This window comes from Salvelinus namaycush, chromosome 2 (genome assembly GCF_016432855.1).
Source record: "Salvelinus namaycush isolate Seneca chromosome 2, SaNama_1.0, whole genome shotgun sequence".
Lineage (NCBI taxonomy): Eukaryota > Metazoa > Chordata > Actinopteri > Salmoniformes > Salmonidae > Salvelinus > Salvelinus namaycush.
In genome coordinates, this window is record NC_052308.1 from 7,456,294 (window position 1) to 7,461,934 (window position 5,641).

The window sequence follows — 5,641 nt, forward strand, 5'->3', positions numbered from 1 at the left end:
TTTAGCTGACACATTTTCTATGTCAAAAATTTACATTTTGTACACATTTTAATGTATACAAATTGTAAGATTTGCTGAGATTTTGTATAAAGCTTGTTACAAATGTTAGACTATTAGAGTGACTGATAAGAAATAGGCTTTACATTGTAGTATGATTTATTATGCTTTTGAGTTTTTGAGTTTTTTACCCCATATTTCAGATGTTTAGCACTATATTCCCAGTCCCCCAGAACGTTTCTAATAAAGACAGACAGACTTTTACCTTTTTAAAATAGCCCGCCCAAAGATTTACCAGTGTATTAATGTGGTCAATAGAAGGCGCCAGAAGCCTTATAATGTAGGCCGACCCAGTAACCCAAAGTAAGGTAGGGTACCTTTTCCATCGGCTTCGGAATGCATCAGTAATGCCGAGGGGATTTCCTTTCCTAGCTATTAATTAATAATAACATATGACAAGTCTATTTCTACAATAGCAATTTAAAAGAAGAATATATATTTTTTATGGAACCCATGTCACTTGAAATAAGCCTTAATAATAGATCTATCGTAGGCTATGCTACAGCTTTTTTAAAGGCAATTTTTCCCTTTTTTGTTGAAATGTTATCAAACAATAAATAAAATAACCAATTGATAATGGAAATTAACTATAAAATCATTAGGATTATTTTTACCTACATAATGTTGTTTGTATATCAGTAGGCGGGTACTGGAGGTGCTGCTGCATATGTGATGCAGTCATATGATAATAGTATTTGGTCTAATGATTATGTCAGGGTCAAAGAGGGGCAGTAGAGAGAGTGAGAGAGAGAGCATCGCCCATGTTGAGGCAGGTTAAGGACGAACAGGTCATCAGGTAAGAATTTGAGTTAAAAGGCACTATCAGTTCAACTCCTCATCTTTGCTGACTGTAGCCCAAGTGCTATAACACAGAGGTTAAAGTTCTTGTCATATTTTCCATCATATTTTGAATGTAACTTTATTATTTTATGAATTAATACTGCAATTAAATTGTGTAACCAAGTAAGAAGTGTCTGGACTCAGATTGCCTCTACTCCTTTTAAATGAATTGGGTATAAAAATGTTTTTATTCAAGACCATGTACTAGCCAAGCGTGGTGATAGAATAATGGGTTTTGACATTTCAATTTAGTTAAAGAAGGGGTGTAGCTGTGACTTTCTAAACTGTTAAGAGTAAGAACACAGTTTAAATTAAATATAAAAATATTAGTATTTCAGTTGTAATTGGTGAATATTGACCAAAAGATCATAACTTTTTTAAAATGTATTTTTGCGAGACTGGGTGAAGGGCCCTGCGAGGCCCCGGATAAAACTCAACTACTCTTCTCCTTCGCCCCTTCTGACACCCAGGTGGCGACACGCAACTCTGCATGCCTGGCAGACATCTCAGCTCGGATATTGGCCCACCACCTCAAGCTCAACAAAACAGAGCTGCTCTTCCTCCCGGGGAAGGCCTGCCCTCTCCAAGACCTCTCCATCACGGTTGACAACTCCGCGGTGTCCCCCTCCCAGAGTACAAAGACCCTTAGTGTAACCCTGGACAACACCCTGTCATTCTCTTCAAATATCAAAGCAGTGACTCGCTCCTGCAGTTCCATGCTCTACAACATCCTTACAGTATGACCTTTCCTCACACAGGAAGCAGCACAGGTCCTAATCCAGGCACTTGTCATCACCCATCTAGACAACTGCAACTCTCTGTTGGCTAGGCTTCCCGCTTGTGCCATCCAACCACAGCAAGTTATCCAGAATGCCGCAGCCCACCTGGTGTTCAACATTCCTAAGTTCTCCCATGTCACCCCACTCCTCTGCACACTCCACTGGCTTCCAATCAAAGCTCGCACCATCTTCAAGACCCTGGTGCTTGCCTATGGATCAGCAAGGGGAACTGCCTCTCCTTATACCTTCAGGTTATGCTCAAACCCTACATCCCAACCCGAGCACTCCGTTCCGCCACCTCTGGTCTCTTGGCCCTCCCGAGTCCCACCCCTATGGGAGGGCAGCTCCCGCTCAGCCCAGTCAAAGCTCATCTCTGTCATGGCACCCCAATGATGGAACAAGCTTCTCGGTAAAGTCAGGACAGCCGTGTCCCTGCTCATGATCCAAATACATCGGAAACCCCTACTTTGAAGAGTATCTTAAGTAACTCTCACGGGCACTTGTCTTTTCCTACTAGCACTGACTTTGCTGATAAATACTTTGTTGAAGGAAAATGTACTTGATATGATTGTGATGTGTTATTGTCTCACCTAGCAATCTTAAAATGAATGCACTAATTGTTAGTTGCTCTGGATTAGAGCGTCTGCTAAATGACTCAAATAAAAAATATATATAAATAAAAAGAGGTCCCAGGATGAAAACAGGGCCCGTGGCACACGCAGGGAAAGTTCCGGAGGAAACTATTAACAATTCACTTTTTTTGAACTATGTAATGCTAATCCTTAAAATAATCATAAAACATTTTTCTCATGTACTAAAAGTGATACCAAGGATAATTTAGCTATTTGATATTTCACTCAGGGAAAGTTCCTGAGGAAACTATTAACAATTCACTTTTTTTGAACTATGTAATGTATGTAACTATGTAATGTAATCCTTAAAATAATCATAAAACATTTTTCTCATGTACTAAAAGTGATACCAAGGATAATTTAGCTATTTGATAGAGAATTTTCAGATCCCTTGAATTATAAAAAATGTATATAAAAATAATTATTTAATGAATTTTCTTTTAGGCCTTACTGCTATTAGCCCGTACAAACGCATTGAATAACATTTACTACACGGAAAAACAGATAGTCCCAAAAACAAATCTAAATGATGTTTGTTCTAAAGTGTCTATCCGATATCTGAGAGGTATAAGAAAGATCAGGAAACATTTCTTATTTTTGTACATGTAATTAACCCCTTAGTTTTGGCACTAAACAGTCTCCATATTTCCATTCATGGGGTTCTGGGGGACCTATAGATGAGTCTTGTGAGGCATGTGGTTGTCCTAGAGCAAAAGAAACTGACATGTACATGTTCGTGAGAGTTTCACCTTCCCACAGAGTCCAAACTGTTCGGACACTACAGACAGAAGTTGGCAGATCAGCTGTATCAACTTCAGACAATTCCCAATATGCTTGTGGGGGTTGTGAGAGTCTCATCTGTCCATAGAGGGGTCATAATAGTTTATAGGCCAAACCGTTTGGACGCTACAGACAATTTTGTGAGAAGACCGATTTTTCGGGATATCTCATGGTCTTTTTTTTAACAAAAACAATAAATATATAAAGTACCAGTCAAAAGATTGGACACACCTACTCATTCAAGGGTTTTTCTTTATTTTTACTATTTTCTACACTGTAGAATAATAGTGAAGACATCAAAACTATTCAATTACACATATGGAATCATGTAGTAACCAAAAAGTGTTAAACAAATCAAAATATATTTTATATTTTAGTTTCTTCAAAGTAGCCACCGTTTGCCTTGAAAGAGCATGAGGTGTCTGTGTGTGTCCCTTTCCTCTTCCTCTCCTCTTCCTCTCCTTCTCCCTGTTATTTATAGCACACTCAATCCTAGGAAACCGTGTGTGTGTGTGTGTGTGTGTGTGTGTGTGTGTGTGTATATATATATATATATATATATATATATATATATATATATAGCAGGTCTGTGTGTGATTAGATACACTCTATATACAAAAGTATGTGGACACCCCCTCAAACTAGTGGATTTGGCTATTTCAGCCACACCCATTGCTGCCAGGTGTATAAAATCGAGCACACAGCCATGCAATCTCCATAGACAAACATTGGCAGTAGAATGGCCTTACTGAAGAGCTCAGTGACATTCAACGTGGCATTGTCATAGGATGCCACCTTTCCAACAAGTCAGTTGGTCAAATGTCTACCCTGCTAGAGGTGCCCCAGTGAACTGTAAGTGCTGTTATTGTGAAGTGGAAACGTTTAGGAGCAAAAGCGGCTCAACCTCGAAGTGGTAGCCCACCCAAGCTCACAGAACGGGATCACCGAGTGCGGGTAGCGCATAAAAACCATCTGTCCTCGGTTGCAACACTTACTACAATGTTCCAAATGCCTCTGGAAGCAACGTCAGCACAAGAACTGTTCGTCTGGAGCTTCATAAAATGGGTTTCCATGGCCAAGCAGCCGCACACAAGGCTAAGATCACCTTCCGCAATTTCAAGCGTCGGCTGGAGTGGTGTAAAGCTCGCCAGAATTGGACTCTGGAGCAGTGGAAACGCGTTCTCTGGAGTGATGGATCACTCTTCACCATCTGGAGGAGGAGAGGTTATCAGCCTGGGGCAGGAGGAGACTGTGGGCAGAGTAACCAAAGGTGTGGTTACTTAAACCTCAGTGTGTGGGTGGCTGGCTGAGTGGCTGGGTGGGTGTGGAATAATTAGGTTCTGTGTGTAGTAATGGAGGTATTACCTTCTGTCCCTCCTTCTGTCCCTCCTTTTTTTTTGTCTCCTTTGCCCTCCCTTTCTCTCTCTCCCCATTTTCTCAGTTTTGAATTTTTGTTGGAAGAGATCAGATCAGGCAGTGTATATGTTATATTTGTCCACCAGTTTTATTTCATGGAGGTTTTGGGTACATGGTTTCTGCAAACAACCAATGTCAGGCAATAATAGCATATTCATTGTTACTTGTGTGGACCCCAACCTACTATGGATGGATGGATGGATATATGAGTGTATGTGTTACATACGCCTCTTGGAGGGAACACAACACCCTGCTACATCTCAACTCCTCCCCGTGGAGTGAAAAAGTATGTGATCGTAGTTGCGGGGAAGGACGACAGAGGCAGAGAAAATAAAGGTTTACAGGGAATTTATTTCCTTAACACGGTAATGAGGGGAAAAGGGTCTGGACGGAACCAAAGCAATGAAAGTTAAAGAGTCCCCTCTCCTACCTTACCTGCCTACCCACTTCTTACCTAATCTTAGCACCACCTGGCGCGCTAACCAAAATACAGGGGGTGGTCCGCCCAGGTCTTACCTAGTGTGCATAGGCAGATTCAATACTGTGCCTGCAGGCCTCTTGCCTAAACACTCCCAAGGTGCCTCCCCCCCCCCCCACTGAGAACAAATGAAACAGAATAATTCACCAATATTTAGTGAACAATTTCAATAAATCAAAAACACTAAGTCTTATGGCATACACATACCTCTGCAGGAGCGGCTACAAAATACTTTCAACAACTTAAACAACCAACACAGAACATACAAAGAAGGATACAAAGGAACACTGGCTTTTCAAGCTGCAGAAGGAGTTGGTAATTGAAGATCCAGCTGTTTCCCCTGACGAGAGGGCGGGGTCAGAGCTCCAATCAGTGATGGGGCCGACCAATCAGCTGCTTGAAGAGTCCAGGATTCCATTTCCTGAAATACACACACATATACAAACCCACAACACAGAAACTGGGGAACGTAACAGCATGGATGAGTGCCACGGGGGGGGTAATCATTTAGGCAGGTTACCTTCGCTTCCTTGGGCACAGGGACTATGGTGGTCTGCTTGAAACATGTAGGTATTACAGACTCGGTCAGGGAGAGGTTGAAAATGTCAGTGAAGACACTTGACAGTTGGTACGAGGCATGCTTTGAGTACACGTCCTGG